The following is an 18,843-nucleotide window of genomic DNA, read 5'->3' on the forward strand; positions in this document are numbered from 1 at the left end:
GACGGGCATCCATGTCACATCTGCCAATCAGGCTTCCACATACCGCTGTCACATGCATCCATGTTGCATCACTGTTGCACCCTTGTCAAATACACACACATGCACATGTACACAGTGCTCATACATACAGCCGAAAACAACATACATGCGTGACATCACGGACATGTCTACTTACATACACATTCATCCAAACATGTGTGCACGCACAACTGCATTTGCCATGCCAGCCTACAAACACAAGCACCATCCATGTCTCACACATTACAGCCCCACGGCCCTGTACACCCCCTTGGCATTACATACTACCTGCACGTTGATGGAATGCCAGTGCTTGCGGTTCCTATAGATGTGCTCAGATGCCCTGGGGGGACGTAGAGCCACATGGGTGCAGTCGATGGCACCTAGCACTTTGGGGAATCGTGCCACAGCATACAAATCCAGGGCGGCAGCATGCCTTTCTGCAGGTGTTCTGGGCAGGTATATGTGCCTGCGGACTGATGGGCGTGCAGTGATGATGTTCAAGACCTGGTGTAGGCAGCGTGACTGGGTGGCCTGTGATACACCACCCACAATGGCACTTGTCCGCTGAAATGATCCAGTGGCTAAGAAGTGCAGTACATTGAGGACCTTCTCCAGGGGGCTGAGTGCTTGGGAGCACAGGGTGGGTGATGTGAGGTCATCCTCCCACTCACTCACCAGGTCCAGTATAATGTGTGGTGGAAACCTGTACCTCCCATGCACCTGGTCATCAGGCATCCCGAAAAGGCTGGTTCTGGGTGTGAATATTCTGGCCCTGACTATCCTCCTCCTCCTCCTTTGGTAGGCCACGCCCTCTGCTGCTAGGAACGGTATGTTCATCCTGGGTCTGAGCTTGTTATTTTGTTAGCGCGCAAATTAATGCGTTGCGCGTGTTGTAGGCGAGCGTGTGACCCGCGCATCCCTGAAATCCAGTACCCGGTCCAATAGCGTGTGGCAATTCCCGCGCACCCCGGGATACAGGTGCGCTGACGTACTTGCGTGTGTAAGTGTCCGCGCACCCCTGATATACACGTACATAGGCCAATCGCGTGTACGCGCACTTTTGTCCAATTACATGCGATGAGACTCTGACGTGCTGTCCGATTACACGCGATGAGACTCTGACGTGCAGTCTTTCCACGTGTGCTCTGTCATCACGTGCTGTGTGGGAAACACCCGTGCGGGTCACGTCACAGACGCGTTTATGCGCTGAGGGCCTTTGGTCCAATAGAATCGCGTATGCGTGCTGACGCGTTTACGCGCTGAGGGCCTTTGGTCCAATAGATTCGCGTATGCGTGCTGACGCGTTTACGCGCTGAGGGCCTTTGGTCCAATAGAATCGCGTATGCGTGCTGACGCGTTTACGCGCTGAGGGCCTTTGGTCCAATTGAATCGCGTATGCGTGCTGACGCGCTTACGCGCTAAGGGCCTTTCCTCGATTTTCACGCTGACGTGCAGGATTTTCACGTGCTAAATCACTCCGTACCAAGCTGGCCACGCGTAAGCACACGGAAGACCACGCTCCTGCCCAGAAGGCCGAACTACTGCCCCCCAGAGCCCCGAGCACGCTCCCACCTGCCATCTGCTGCTGCCTGACTGCCTGCTGCCCACGTGCCCTGCCATTTGCTGCCTGCACATCAGCCAGGGGTGTTGTTGCTGTGACCACCCCTGCTGGAACCGAAGACTCCTGACTGGAATTCCATCGCTCCACAGCCCAGCCCCAGGACCCAGTTGCCCACCCACCCCTGCCTCTGGGGTTGTCATGTTGGGGCAAACACCATCTGTGACCTCTGACAACCCCCGGCCAGAGAGGCAGAGGGGCACCAGCTTCAGTGCCACCGAAGTTGGTGTCCTGGTGGAGCAAGTCCTGGGGCAGTATGATGCCCTCTTCGGAAGTTCCCGCGCCGACAAGGCAGGACGGACTCGGATCTGGACTGACATCGTGACTGCCATCAACGCGGAGGGGTTGGCAGTCCGGGACTTACAGCATGTCAGGAAGCGCTGGGAGGACTTCAGGTCCAGGACCCTGAACAAGGCCCGGCGCCTCTTGAAGGCAGCGGATGCCAAGGAGCGCCGGGGCCACTTGTCGGAATAACAGATGGGGGTCCTGGAACGCATATCCCCAGCGCTCCACGTCCAGGTCCTAGAGAAGCAGACCCGTCTGGAGTCGAGCGGTGAGTGTACATGCATCCTGATTGTGAGCAGTGCGTGTGGTGATTATTCGTTCTTGTGCAGGTTGCACATCTGTTTGTATGGGGTCGAGTATGGGTGGGGGTGTAGAGGGCCGTGGGGCTGACACATGCGAGGGCTGTAATGTGTGAGGCATGGATGGTGCTTGTGTGTGTAGGCTTGCATGGCAAATGCAGTTGTGCGTGCACACATGTTTGGATGAATGTGTATGTAAGTAGACATGTCCGTGATGTCACGCATGTATGTTGTTTTCGGCTGCATGTATGAGCACTGTGTACATGTGCATGTGTGTGTATTTGACAAGGGTGCAACAGTGATGCAACATGGATGCATGTGACAGCGGTATGTGGAAGCCTGATTGACAGATGTGACATGGATGCCCGTCTGAACAGTGCGACACTTGGCAGAGGTGTACACATGCATGCAAGTGTGGTGGTGTGTGTACATGTGTGGTGCACTTCCTGTGTTGCATGTGATGTCTGGCTCCCCTTTGGCTGCTCATGCTGTTGTATGTGTAGGGATGGTGCTGGCAGTTGCGATATGGCTGTGGTATGGCTCATGTGTGCGAGTTGCAATGACATGTGTGTTGGGGATTGTGATGACATGTCTGAGGTTTGACAATGCCACTCATGTGCAACTGTCATGTGTGTATGTGTCCATTGTACAGTGCCCTGATGCCTGTGTTTTGTTTCTCCCTGTCTGCAGCATCAACTGATGAAGAGGGCGGAGAAGGTGCTGTGGAGCACAGCGGCGGGGATCCCACCGCCAGCCGGAGACGCAAGGCCCGGCTCCCCTCCCGTGTTGTCATCTCGTCGGGGAGTGAGGAGTCCGGTGCCGCGTCCCAGGCCGCAGCTGCCGGGGGGAGGTCCAAGAGGCGGAGGTTGCAGTTGGACTCCTCGGCAGCAGAAGGGGCAGCTGGGACCCCACAGGGCCCAACAGGGGACGATGGCACGGAGTCATCCAGGTTGGTGGGGGGTTTGGTGGAGGAGGAGGCCGTGCAAGCACCAGAGATGGGGTCTGGAGGTGGGGATCCCACTGGTGCTAGTGGTGCAGTGCAGGACCAGGGACAGGAGGCAGCACAGGCCGCCGCGGAGGTCCCTGTGTGCAATCCTGTCCCCGATCCTGTCCCTGCATCATCTTGCACCAGCAGGGATGCCTATGTCCAGACCCGTTTTCAGGCAGGGGATGAGCTGACGTCAACTGGCCTTCCTCTGCCTGCGGACGTGGGCATCCAGGTCCGGGTTGAGCCTGTCCTGGCTGGTGTGGCGTTGCGTCAACGGGCCATGCGAGGTGACCTGCAGTCTTTTCATGGAGAGACTGCACGTCATCTCAAATGGCTCGTTGACCACGTCAGCCTGCTGGGACAGGTCACCCAGGCCGGATTCCTCCGTCTGATAGGGCTTGCTCCGACCCCCTCCTCAACTGGACCCCCTACGCGCCAGTCGTCCTCTGTGCCATCTTCCCACCCATCAGTCACCTGGGTGCCCTGTGGAGCTGCCTCTGACGGTGCGGCCAGGCTGGTGGAGGAGGCATCCCTGCCACAGTCGGGAGTCGGAGGTCCAGCAGGGGTGGCCACATCAACAACTGCACCCCAGCCGGCGGAGGATGTGCAGGCAGCAGGAGGCAGTGCACGGGCAGAGGCAGAGCAGCAGCAGCAACATGGTGGGAGACATGAAGGCTCAGGGCTTTCGACATCGGAGGGGCAGGCATCGGCCGGAGGGCAGGGGGACCCAGGACAGAGAGTGTCTTCCGTGTGGCAGCGGTTGGGCCACGCCATAGGTGCGGAGCGGCGGCAGGCGGAATAGGTGCGGCTCACAATGGTCAGGGTGGAGAACTCCATGCGGAGGGCCCTGAGGCGGGCCGAGTGCCTCGAGGCAATCCGCAGGGGGTTGGAGGAGGACACGGCGTCATCCCTGCGGACCCTCGGGGCCATGGAACTGGACCGCCTCCGGGACATCGAACAGGAGTTCGATGATGTCCTGGCCCGGGACACCACGGAGTGAGCCGCTGGACTTGCCCGCCGCCTTTGTATATAGTTCTTTAGTTTTAGGTTTCCTTTGTTTCTTATTATGATTTGGAGTCGACGGACACTGCTCCACTTTTTGTATATAGTTGATTTTTAGTTAGGTTTTTTAGTAGGTTTCCTTTGTTCAGTTGGGCTCATGGACCCTTGGTAGTTTTTTACATACTTCTTTATTGCATAGATATTTTTTCACATTTGACTTTGGACGACATTTTTTTGGATTCTGATTTGCAGTATTTTTTTTTAATACGGACATGCAGCTTATTTTTTCTCATTCCCATTGTAGTTTGTTTCCTTTCTTTGGCATTCTTTATTTTTTTCAATACAATTTTGTTTTCATACTTCACTTGTGTTTTATCATCTCATTGCTTTCATGCATGTCATGTTGGGTGTTTTCCCATTCAATTGCAACCATTGTGTGTGACGGACATGGGTTCATTAGCTTCATGAACATTGGGGGTGTAACATGTAATTTCCATTTCCATGTGGGTGAATGGGTTACTTGTTAGGGCTTTTTGGCTGTGGAGGCTGACCATTACGCACATGATTGGGGATTGTGAGGACCTGGTGGAGGGTGCCCCTGGTGGCTGGGGGGTGGGGGTGGGGGTAGACATGAGTGGGGGCCTGGTGGAGGCTGCCCCTGCACTGCTGGGAGGTGGGAGTGGTGGGAGACATGGGTGGGGGCCTGGTGGAGGGTGCCCCTGCAGGTGTCCAGTCAACTCGTCGAAAAAAAACTGGTCGACTGCAATTTGGTCGACGCAATTTGGTCGAAAACCATTTCGTCGAAATTTTTTTTTTATTTATATATTTATTTTTTGGGTTTTCGTTTTGTTAAAAAAGGGGTTTTTAGAGAAAAAAAGGTGTTTGGGGGGGGGACCCCCCCCAAAAAAAAAAAAAAAAAGGGTTAAAATAGAAAAAAAAAAATTTCGACGAAATGGTTTTCGACCAATTTGATTCGACCATTTGTCTGGTCGACCAATTTTTTTCGACGAATTGACTGGCAACCGCCCCTGCACTGCTGGGGGGTGGGGGTGCAGGGGGACATGAGTGGGGGCCTGGTGGAGGCTGCCCCTGCACTGCTGGGGGGTGGGGGTGGTGGGAGACATGGGTGGGGGCCTGGTGGAGGCTGCCCCTGCACTGCTGGGGGGTGGGGGTGGTGGGAGACATGAGTGGGGGCCTGGTGGAGGGTGCCCCTGCACTGCTGGGAGGTGGGGGTGGTGGGAGACATGGGTGGGGGCCTGGTGGAGGCTTCCCCTGCACTGCTGGGGGGTGGGGGTGGTGGGAGACATGAGTGGGGGCCTGGTGGAGGCTGCCCCTGCACTGCTGGGGGGTGGGGGTGGTGGGAGACATGAGTGGGGGCCTGGTGGAGGCTGCCCCTGCACTGCTGGGGGGTGGGGGTGGTGGGAGACATGGGTGGGGGCCTGGTGGAGGCTGCCCATGGTGGCAGGGGGGTGGGGGTGCAGGGGGACATGAGTGGGGGCCTGGTGGAGGCTGCCCCTGCACTGTTGGGGGGTGGGGGTGGTGGGGGACATGGGTGGGGGCCTGGTGGAGGCTGCCCCTGCACTTCTGGGGGGTGGGGGTGGTGGGAGACATGAGTGGGGGCCTGGTGGAGGCTGCCCCTGCACTGCTGGGGGGTGGGGGTGGTGGGAGACACGAGTGGGGGCCTGGTGGAGGGTGCCCCTGCACTGCTGGGGGGTGGGGGTGGTGGGAGACATGAGTCGTGGCCTGGTGGAGGGTGCCCCTGCACTGCTGGGGGGTGGGGGTGGTGGGAGACATGCATTGTTGATCTGTAGTGCAAGGTGACATGTGGGTTGGCTGGGGGGCATGCCCATGGTGGATGGGCTGCCTGCGGGACATGAGCAGGGGTGCAGGGTAGTCCCCCGTGGTTTGGGCTGCCTGCAGGGGCCGTGGAGGTTGTGGAGCGTACACCTGGGAGGACCCACACGGCCAATTCACGTGTGGTACACCCCAGAACCCCTGAAATACACATTCCCTGCTGATATCGCGTGTGGAACTTCCCGCGCACCCCTGAAATACACGTACCCTGATGAAATCGCATGTGGAACTTCCCGCGCAGCCCTGAAATACACGTACCCTGATGAAATCGCGTGTGGAACTTCCCGCGCACCCTTGAAATACACGTACCCTGCTTGCATGGGGCCAATCGCGTGTGGAACTTCCCGCGCACCCCTGAAATACACATACCCTGCTTGCACGGGGCCATTCGCGTGTGTAACTTCCCGTGCACCCCTGAAATACACGTACCCTGCTCGCATTGGGCCAATCGCGTGTGGAACTTCCCGCGCACCCCTGAAATCCACGTACCCGGCCAAATCGCCTGTGAGACTTCCCGCGCACCCCGGTATACACGCACACGTATTTTTTGTCAGCGGGTGTCCGTGTTTGTGGGTACCCCTTTGCACGTCATTTGTCCTGGAGGGCCACAGTATAGGACATTCATCATGGCAGTATATAGGTGCTATTTGTTGGCGCACCTTTTGGCGCACATTTCTTACAGCCGCAGAGACGCTACCGCCTGCTTTCTTGTGGCGGTCGTGTTTGTGCCTGTGCCCTGGTTTGAGCGTGCGCTTTTTTGCCCTATTCTATTCCATGAATACGTGTTGTAGGTGAGCGTGTGGGCGTTCCGCGCACTTGTGCCCTGTACTTCCCCTGTGACGCCCACGTTTTGGCAAGTTGTTCCCCATTCCGAGTGTTACGCCCGTGTTCCGCCTACTTTTGTTGCGTGCGCCGCGCTATGTGCGATTTTCGCTGTGGCCTGTGCGATTTTCGCTGTGACCTTGCGCACGCACTTAGATGGCCTGTGCGCCAACATGCACCGCGCACTTTTTTATCGCACATCCGCTGGTTTTCTCGCGCACGGCCTTCCATGAATCGATGTGCGCTGCTTTTCGTGCGATTTTCGCACTTGCACTGCGATTTTCGCTATTCCACTGCGATTCGCACGTTTTTGCCCACTTGCGCCGCGCTAATTATTCCATGAATCGGCCTGTTAATATCTTTGAATGTACAACTGACATCTATGCAATGTGTGGTAATGTCAACCTCATAGTCAGAGGGGATCTGAATGCAAATATCATTGGAGATGCCCAACAAACCAATGTTAATTTTGATACTTCTACCAGAGGTTATTTTAAAAAAGAGAGGTGGCAAACCTTCATTACTGATATGGACCTACAGCTGGCGGATGGGTTTGGAAAAAATAAGCTATGTACTGGTACTACATGGACCAATGGTCTATATACTTCTACCTTGGACTATATATGTCTCAGTGAAAAGATATATCCTCTACTAACTGATATCCAAATTCTCACTAATTCTTTCAATAACCATGCAATGCTGGTTTGTACCTTTGAGATAGTAACAAAAGAGATGCAGAACTTTGACAGGTTTGGTGAAGTCACTGTGACACAAATGGTAATAGGTTAGGCTGGTACGATAAAAATGTAGCCAAACTTGGTGCAAGGGCCTGCATGCTGAATACATGACTATGGCAACTGCAGATGAGGTATTCAGCTGGCTATCCTCCTGCATGCATGACTTGGTGATTATGGGAACAAAACTCTTACCTCTGAAGCATTCTAACCCAGTGGGTTGTTTTCTACAACAACACAACATTGCCCAACAAGGGTGCATTATTCTGAATTCAGGCATTTTACACAAAATGGTATCTCTGGGAAATATTTTGTAAAATATTTGTGTCCAACCAACTCAAAACTCACCTGATTTCAATCAAGACAATCATCCCCCTTCAAATGAAATCCATGGCTAGTAGCCTCTAAAAGGGTGAAACGTAGTCGCAAAACTATGGTCTGGACCGCTCGCCGAGAAGATCGTTGGGCAGAGAGAGGCTGATGTGTCTCACTAGTAGCAATAAACTTTGTCTCAGATTTGGCAGGGATCCCTGGTACGTAGTGGTCAGAACACTCAGTCACTCTGTCCTCCAACTAGGATGGAACATCCTCGAGAGGATCCAAGTCTCAGGCACCATTGTAAAACCAACATCTGGTAAATGTACTGCAAATGAGATAAAACCAACACAGACACAAGATGCACATAAAAAACAAAGTTTATTAGCTTCTAGCGGACTCAGGGTCTACCTAGCAATAGCTGTGCAGAAGTGAGAAATGTACAGAAAGAAAATCAGATCATTTTATGCACCCCGAGTTTACTTAAGTTTTCTGATTGTGATATCAGCCGCCATGCTACGTATAGGGTTTTCTGTGAAAAACTTTCTGACCTTACAATACAACAAACTGTTCTCACTGAAAGGAAACATTCCTGTCAACATTATGTTTTATTTTCATGCCCGAGGGTTACTGTACTCTGTAGCGGCATGTTTTGATACTTTATTTAGGATAACCCTTTCCTGGTAAAAATAGAACAGAACAGAACAGATCATCTCCTGTGTCAGAAACTATTCTCGTTATGAGTAAATGCATTTGTTGTCACTTAAAGAGCAATTAAAGAGTTGCAGACAAAAATATTCGATTGCGCTTGGTGTGGCCTCTGCAAGATCCAAAGCTGTAATAACAATGTGCTCCTTTCTTTGCAATAGCAAACTCAGCACTCTTGTGCTGTGATTCCTTGCAGCTCCAAATAGGAGATTTTTGCAAGAAGTGCATAAAACAAAATGGGGGATCTTAAGTCTAACCTGAATAAATGCATGTGCACACTTTCCCTAGATCATCCTCAGGCTTACTTTGACAGTTCAACAGACATCCCTTGTGTTCTCTCCTGCCAGGGACTGCCTTTCTCAAATGCAAGTCCCAGACCACTTTGTATTGGTTTCTTTTGTTTGGGTCCCGGAATCCTTCAGACTGGATTCTTATGTGTGGGTCCCAGACCCTTTCACACTGGTTTCTTATATGCGGGACTCAGAACCCTTCACAATGGCTACTTATATGCTGGTCCCAGACCCCTTCACAATGGCTTCTCATGAGTACCAGAGGTCCCCGGACAGCCCCCTTACTTTCCCTCAGGGCTCCCAGTCATTCCTCTCCTTGGGTCCATGTTCATCTTCCAATGACTCTCCTCCACTATTTCTTTTTTTTACTGGGTTAATCGGCTTCGCCACACTTTCATGGAGTTATTCTGCACGTACCCGCTCGACCGTGTCATGCGTCTCTCTCTCTTGCGGCTGGGCCGTCTGTCTTCCGGAACTTTACTGTTCGTTAGAGCAGGTAGGAATTCTGTCCAGAACTCTGACTGTTATTTCCCAGGCAGCAGCTTCAGGGTTGGCTCTTCCTAGTGAGTGAAAGGAACTCTGCTCGTGGTGCCTCCCAAGAGGGACTGACAGCAATGTTAGCCCATCTTTAAGCTGCTTAAGGTTTGATCACTAAAATGTTCAATTTGGTGCTCAAAGTGATTGCTCAGGGCTTTGTGCATTTTCCTTGTCACAGTAGGTTGAGATGGGTATAGTCGATCCTGTTCTCCTTCATCTCAGTGCTAGAGGTTTTAAAGTCTTGGCTCAAGTATATAAGATGGGTTAGAGGGGTAGAGGGAGGCAAGGAAGGAGGTGTGAAGGAAATGGATGAGTGCTGGGAATACCGCATAGACCCATGATGTCATCCCTGTATCCCGGAGGGAGAATAACTCCCCATGAGATTCTCCCACTGTGTACCACCCCCAGGGGGACTATCGGGCAGCGGCCTCACCTCTGTGGCTTCATGAGAAAATTCTCCCCCTCAGGGAGAAGGGACAACATCATAAGATTAGTCACACGCTTCAATAAAGACGTCTAAAAAGGGGTTGAAAGGGTGACCATCGGGTGGACTTCATGTGGAATAAATAATACCTCTAATGGGAAACCTATGCTGTGGAAATCAAACTCTGATTCGATCCTGGCAGTGTTGTTATCAAATACTATGGATGCTATTAAGAAATATTATATACTAATCAAAGTCTATATTAACCCTCAGAAAGCAAATGAAGATTGCATAAGACTGGAGCTAGAGAAAATACTGTTAAAAAGGTATCCTTAAATCCTGGCTCCATTTTATTTGGCTGGGATTTTAACTGTTTCTGTCCTGATCCAGCAACTTTGGTGGATGATTTGGATTGTATTTATGACACGGAAGCGCCAGAATCCCAAGGAATTTCAGATAAGAAAAGAACTAGAGGACTAATATTGTGCAAATGTATGAAGAAATTAGACTTTACTAGAATGCATGGGCATGCTAAATGTTACCGAGAATGCCAGGTACATGGTTTTGCGCCTTTACTCACACAAAAAACAATTGACTTTATGTTCATAACGAATACCATGATAAAAAGGTAGATTCACTGGTGTAAGGCACAGTATCTAAAGTGATCTTGCTATGCTTGTGCTGAACGTAGAGCTGCCCCAGCAGAGAGGAAGCTGTCTCTCCTCTACCTGAAAAAACCTTAATATTAATTATTTAGGGAATAGGCTTGCCCAAGTTGGTTCTCACATAGGCAGGCTAAATCAGAGAGTTCAGGAAGTTTGGGAACCATGGGCACACCAGACAAAAATAACATACTTTGTTCCAGTGGAATTTTCACAGACATTAAGAAATTGGGTGGGTTTGCTTGTTTTGAATAAGAGCTGAACACACCATCCTATTAATTTTAAACATGGACATCGTTCGATATTGAGGTAAGAGACCCACAGAGACAGATGAGACAGGATATTAGGGACATTGGATGTGACACAGCCCTAGGGTGTGATGAGAAGACTAGACAGCGCAGGAGAGTAAGACAGTCTTTTAGAAATTGGTATACATCTCATAAAATACAAATGTATCTTTCTAACGATCAAAACATGATGAAACTGCTTTTTTCCCATGATAATCCTGGTTTATGCAGGATATTGAAAAGTAATGAAACCATTGAAAGTTCAATACAAGCAAACTGTATTAGCGAAGGTGAATGGCGGGTACATTTCTTTAAATTGTTTAATAACCAAGTACTCCCTCGGGTGGGGATATGGGACCATCCCAAATGCCTTAGGAATTAAAGTGCGATTTTGACAATTTTAAACGGCCTTAGGGAAGCTTAAAATATTCTACAGCTAGTGTCCAGGAAAGAATTAAGAATCAGGTCCTTAAGCGTAACATGCAACTATGGGGGCCATTACAGGGTTGGAGGTAACTATGCCTCAATTTGCAGCATGGTTACCCCCTTACCGGGTATCGGGTCTGGGTTCCTTAAATGAGGAATTACTGGGCTATTTCAACCTTGGAGGACCCGGTAATTCCTCATTCGAGGAACCCGGACCTGGTACACCCCCATTCCCATTCAAGCCCTCATCGGGCTCAATGGGAATGGGGAGGAAGCTAACAAAAAGGGCCCTAGACAAGATCCAAAGAGTAATCGCCCAATTTATCATACTGAGTCTACAAGTAAGCTAAACGTGTTTTAAAGGATCTTGTGGAGTGGATGGAGGGTTGTAGTAGGGCTTCAGCGAAAATGTTCAAAAAAATACTGAATGCATGATTTGGCCAAATTTCAGCCGTTCAAAGAATCTGACGGCTGAAAAGTTCAACCAAATTATGATTTGGTGTTAGGGGCTGCGGGGGTGTCCCCTGCACCCTTGCTCACTATATTGTGAGTAGGAGTTGCAGGGGTGTCACCAGTAGCCTCCCCCCCAAAAAGCACCCTTGTGCTCACTATATTGTGAGCAGGGGTAGCAGGGGATACCTCCACCGCTATCCTGAAAAAAGAAAAGCACCCTGCGGTGCTGGTTCCCCATAAAGGAAGTAAAAGAGAACAGGCATCACAGGGCCCAGCAAGTTGGAAGAAAGGTAAGTAGGGAGGTGGGCGAATGGGTGTGTTGGGGCGGTGGGTGGGGGTGTGGCTAGGGGCGTGGGCCAAGTCAGAAATGTTCAGGGGAGAAAAGACCAAAAGGTTATTTCAAAAAAATAATCTTCAGTCTTTTCTCCCAGGAACATTCCGACCTCGGTCATTCAACCCCAATCCTTTGAGTATACTTAGCATTTTTCAAACAGGCTTTAGAAAAGGAATGGGCACAACCCTGAATGGGCTTGGTTACAATTTATATCCGAGTAAGGCACGAAATGAAAGAACGAAATTGCTTCACTCAGCAAGTGTAGACATGATAGCTGCTTTCTATAGAGTAGACATGGGGCGTCCTTTGGGAAAACTAGTTGATTGCGAAATACCTCATGGCCTCTTAATTATGCTATTGATTTTTTATTCAAATAATACTGTGAGTGTTTGTCTGAACATGGAGGAGGCTTTGTTCTCGGAGAATCGGGTTGAGGCAGGTTTAAAGCAGGGTTGTGTATTGGCCCTACCCTTTTTAATTGTTATATCTCTGATCTACCTTTTATATTACAGAAAGCAGCAACCTTCTCTCCAAGATTAGGCACCTTGGAGGTGGGTTGGCTTGCTTACGTAGATGACCGAATGGTGTTTGACAGGACACCCATTGGACTACAAAGAGCTCTAAACACATTTGGCCAATATGCAAAGGTGAATAATTTCCTGATCAATTCGGAAAAGTTGCATATTTTAATTTACAATAAAATGGCAAAGTTAAAATAATTTACCTGGAGCATAAATGGTAGAATAATTCATGAGGTCCATGAGTCGGTTTACTTGGGGTTTTTCTTTGTCTCACGTTAACATTTAGATACAGCAAAAGGACAAATAATTGCTAGGATTGACGTTTTTATCACCCAACTGAAGATCATTCAGGCAAAGTTCTGTTTGTATTCTCTATTACCCATTATCGAATTGTATACGTCTTAAGTGACTCCAAACATTATCTATGGTCTGACATTTCTACCTCCAACGTTTAGGAAATGGTTTGGGTTTTTGAAGGAACCCTTTGGCGAACAGTCTTGGGCTTCCCGCTGGCTGTGACCATTGGAGCTATTCAACTGGAATTAGGTCTGAGTTCCTGATGGTTCACCTACAAATGTAATAAGTTGAGGCTGTATGTTAAAATCAATGAAGATGAAGAGGATAAACTTTTTCATAAACTGGGTGAGGATTTGCAAAGATGAGGACCACACCCTGAAGATGTTTATGGAAATGTGGGACCAAATATTAACTAAGGCAGCTATTGATCTCTGCACACAAAAAATCCCTCATTAAAACAACAAGTTGAAAGGCTGGGATAAAATGGAGAATTGGAATGCATACAAAATGTCAAACTCTACAGAGTACTTGAATGTATCACCTGTTTTCTTTGGGCTGTTGACCTATGTTCAAAAGTCCCCTTCACAATCTTTTCATATGTGGATTCTGAAATGTAGGCTGAATTGTCGAATCTAAATGATTTGCCCAGAGCTGAAACTACCACGGGTGAAACGTTCGCATGAGAAAGGTGCAAACTACCAAAGGTTTGCACCTTTCTCATGCGAACACACATACATACTCACACCCACACACACAACACACTCATAACACCCCCCTCACCCACACCCTCAGCACACCCCAACCCACAATTCCTACATAAACAAAGCCCACTTACCTTCATCTTCACGCTGGGTTACTGCAGCGCCAGTTCCCTTTCACTTCCGTGATCAGGAACCGGCACCACAGGGTCCTTTTCCTTTCTTTTTTTTTTTTAACGGAAGACTGCAGGGGTGTCACCCGCAGCCCCCGCTCACTATACCATGAAGTGTAGTGAACGGGGTGATGCGGAGGACACCTCCGCAGCCCCTGTTTTTTTTTTACAATGCTACCACCAAAGGTTTGAACTTTTGGTGTATAATAACCTTTGGTCATTGCAACCATTTGTTTTCGGTAAAATCGTCCTATTCCGAATTGTACCTATACGCTAGAAGTGATTGTTCCCAATATTGTTTTACTATCTGTAAAAAGAACATGTCTCCTATTTGAAACAGATCAGCGGGAAACCTTAAGACGTTTAACTCTAGAATGCTCAAGTCTGGTGAAGTGCTGTGTACTCTATCATTATAAAGTAATGAGCTTGGGGGCTGGGGGGAATGCATGGCTCACAGGGGGGGGGGCACAATTTGTTTCATATCACTGCAACAAGCCCTTGCTATTGCAAACTTCAAGTAAGGACATGTATTTTCTTTTTACAGAGGCACACATGAGAATATAGTCTTCAAATATTACTTTTTTGATGGCATCAGTTCACTTACTTTAATTTAATTGACACTCAGTAGAAGAACTCTGCAAAGGCTATTCACTCTAATTTCTCCCACTGAAAAAATATGTCTAATTGCCTGGACATCAGAAGTGTCTTCAGCTAGTGACAATGTCCAAATCTGACACTAAGCATTTGTGGTTACGATTCCCTCTGCTTTGGTATCAATTTTGATAGTGCTTTCCCAGAAAATGTTTGAATCCCTCTGCCTGAATTGCTTTTATCTTTCTTTTGTTGGAATCGATCTGTCTCCTTGTGGCGTCTCTAATATTTATTTCTGGATCTCTTGTCTATCTCTGTGTTAGAACTTGTTTTTGGGAATTCACCACTTCCCGAATGAGTAATATATGATGATTCAAGTACCTTCTATTTGTTGTCTAACCTGATTTGATGCTCACCTTGCAAGGCATCAAAATGGCAGTGCTAATGCCTAATTTGCTGTGAGCATAAGAATTATTTAGAGTGGGTGTGCTTCTCAGATTTCTGGCCCACCTTCAATAGAAAGAGATAATGTGTTAATTTCATCACTCTTCTTGTTAAAATGACATCAAAATTACTCAAATAAGTATGAGAGTACTAAGCATGTGCTGTTAAGCACTTCACACTTTGAAATTACAAGAATTAGATGTGTAAAAGGAAGCTGTTCTATAGGATGAACATCCAATTCTCCTACAATGCTCATGAATAAAGTTATCAAAGGCTTTCTCATATATTAACAGTAGTTAACTTAATTCATGACTGGCATCTTCCAAAAGTCCACATTTTGCTGATTAAATTCATGTATTCCCTTTTTTTATTGCTGCAATGTTTTAATGTTAAGAATATTTCAGACTCCCACAAGTGCATAGATTAAATGCTTTTTTTGAAAGGTGACCTTCATATTCGGCCAATGGCAACTGGTCTGGGGTGCACAGCGAATAAGCACAAGTCAGAGTCTGCTTCCAAAAAAACAAGCAGATCAATGATTCTTCTGGCAAACTCGTCTATGTCAAGACAGCATCAGTGGCAGATGTCAAACTTCCCAAGAAAAAATTGTAACAATATCCCTTTGATGTTCACGAACCATTTATTTTATTTGTTTGATACTAAGTGTCTGGAATAAAATAGCTCTTATTGTAACATCTGATCTTTATTCACTAAGATGCTATACAGCACACAATACTTGCTTCCCAAGGTCTGGAAGGCTGTCAGTTCCTGCTGCCTATACACTGATTACCAGGTGGAGAATCAAAACAAAGATTATGAACATTTTAGGTCACCATTTTTAGATTAAATGTTGCATTATTTTCTGCACACATTTGCTTCTATGGGTCATTTACAGGTTGTACGATGTACTGTTTCAAAATTTCTGAGAAGGAAAATGGAAATCTTCGAACATGCAAATGTTTTTCTCGCTACTTCAAAGAACCTTGGAATGTATTTTAGATTTTAAGTAAAATATTTGTGTATGGCTGACTTCAAAAGCTTTTTTTCCATGGGAAGATAGATGGGTTTTGGACATCTCTGATGATATAAGGGGATACACAGATGTCAATGTTTTGACTCACATAAAATTAACCCTTTGAAGAAATTAATCTCAATGGAGTGCATATATAAACTGAATCTCTTAGTTATGTATATTAAATAATATTCCCTGTGTTTTTTTCAGATTTGTCTTATATTACAACATATTAGATGATGATACATCTGTGTACTTTATATGTATATCCTATTTTAAGATTAAATATTCTCTCTGGTAAAATGTCTTTCCTCAGCCTGGAACTTCTTAAGGATAAGCTAAGATTGAAATGATGCTTTATACTTAAACATGCAAATAAATAACATCATTGAACTAAGAATGGTTATGACATCTTATTGTTGTACCAAAGCACAGACATTGGTTTGGTTTGGTGCACCTGCAGTGAATTTACAGAGACACTATACCACCTACAGCAGAACTGAATCTGTGTTGCTGTGTACAGAGGGAAAACGCCTACTTGAACCCTGACTCATAATATAACTAACAGGCCGATTCATGGAATTAATGTGCGCTGACATTTTCTGCGCAAGCGTGCGAAAGCGTGCAAATCGCAGTGGCACTGCGAAAATCGCAGCAAAACCCGCGCACAGCGATTCATGGAAGTCCGTGAGCGAGGTAATTCCAGGATGTGCGCCAAAAATCTGCGTGGCGCACGCTGGCGCACACGTCTCCAAACAGCTTGCGCTAAGAGCACAGCGAAATCACACATAGCACGGCGCACACAACAAAAGTAGGAGGAACAGGGGGCGTGACACGCAGAATGGGGAACAACTCGTAAAAATGTGGGCGTCACGGGGGAAGTACAGGAGGCAAGTGCGTGGAACACCAACACGCACACGCACATTCAAAACACGTATTCATGGAATCGAACGGGGCTAACGCATGTGCCAAAAAAGACGCGCTAATCTGGAAACAGGTACGCCAGCAGGAAGCAGGCGTACGTGGACCCGCGCAGCATAAAAGTGCGCACAAACAACAAACAAGCACAGACGCCAGGATGAATATACCGTTCCCAGCAGCAGTGGTCGTGGGATACCGCAGGAGGAGGAGGAGGATAGTCAGGCCCAGAATTTTTACACCCAGAACCAGCCTTTTTGGGATGCCTGATGACCAGGTGTATGGGAGGTACAGGTTTCCACCTCACATAATACTCAACCTGGGTAGTAAGTGGGAGGATGACCTCACATCACCCACCCTGGGCTCCCAAGCACTCAGCCCCCTGCAGAAGGTCCTCAATGTACTGCACTTCTTGGCCACTGGATCATTTCAACGGACAACTGCTATAGTGGGGGGTGTCACAGGCCACGCAGTCACGCTACCTACACCAGGTCTTGCCCATCATGACTGCATGCCCATCAGTCCGCAGGCACATATACCTGCCCAGAACACCTGCAGAAAGGCAGTCTGTCGTCCAGGATTGTTACGGGGTGGCACACTACGCCAAAGTGCTAGGTGCCATTGACTGCACCCATGTGGCTCTACGTCCCCCCAGGGCATCAGAGCACATCTACAGAAACCGCAAGCACTGGCATTCCATCAACGTCCAGGTAGTATGTGATGCCAAGGGAATCATTACCTCAGTATATGCCAACTATCCAGGGTCCACCCACAACAGTTTTATTTACAGAATGTCAACCCTAAACCGGGACCTAGAAGCTGGGAGGCATGGCGATACATGGCTGCTCGGTGAGTATAAATGCCACAGCACATGCATGCATCTCAGATACTGAGCAATGTCACAACCCCACTAATGATACCCATCACCACATCCCCAGGGGACAGTGCCTACCCTCTGAGCACCCACATGATGACGCCAATTCGGAACCCCACCACGCCACCTGAGGTAAGATACAACACAGCCCACATTGCAACCTGGGGCATAGTGGAGCACACATTCGGAGTGCTCAAGTCACACTTTCGCTCCCTTGACTGCTCTGGTGGGCAGCTGTTAAACGCTCCCCCAGTAGTGTGCAGGATCATAGTGGCAGCATGTGTCCTGCACAATGTTGCAACACGCCAGGGCCTGCCTGTGGACATGGTGGTGCCCCCACATCCCCAACCACAAGCACGGTCGCTGCGCATGGGAGGGGAAAGGGCACGGGGTGAGGCAGCCCGTACACAGCTGGTGCATAGTTACTTCACCTAAAATCACACCCCTGTGGAGTGCACACAGTCCTGGCACATGCCAGCTGACAATCAATGATGATGACATAAGGGACAGTCAACTGTCACAACCATACCAGCCTGAGATTGGTCAACTGGAAGTGTTACATTGTGTGCCCTACCTACACAAACACCACCAATGCTGTGTCATCAAAAGACACACTTCTATGCTGCAAAAATCATTATTCCCTTGCAAAATACAACATGACAACAGTGCCATGTCACCCAACCCTTCCGCAGCACCGCCACCCAACACACCATGGCATGTCATGCTATGTGAGAGCAAACAAAGCAATCCCCAAAACATCACACAAGTGTCAAAGTACAGTGTCCTCAATGGAAACTGCCCACACACAATATGCTCCCAGTAATGTAGAACTAACAACACACATGACCAAATACTTACCAACAATACAATGCAGCTACACAACCTCAAACATAGCATAAACAGGACAGTACTAAGTAGTGGTAGTCTTACAACCTGATCATGCCAGCACATCAGCCACTTCCAACTGTACAGTGCTGCTGCCACGCAAATGTCCAAGTGCACTGCTTACAACATGAACTCTAACTCCAAAGTAGACGGCCTTGTGAAGACATGAGGAATTAACTTGCAAATTAGGCGAAAGACATGGATGCACAAGCACATAGCAATACACCATGCAGTGTACAATTCAAAAACAATATCCACTAGGAATGTATACACATTATTGACTACAGACTGCCCACACAGCTCATGGGAGTCCTACGTCACTGTGTAAGTCAATGTCACTTGGGCACACCCTTTGCAAGCCCATTGTTAGG

Source organism: Ambystoma mexicanum, chromosome 6q, assembly GCF_040938575.1.
Source record: "Ambystoma mexicanum isolate Mex_15411 chromosome 6q, UKY_AmexF1_1, whole genome shotgun sequence".
Lineage (NCBI taxonomy): Eukaryota > Metazoa > Chordata > Amphibia > Caudata > Ambystomatidae > Ambystoma > Ambystoma mexicanum.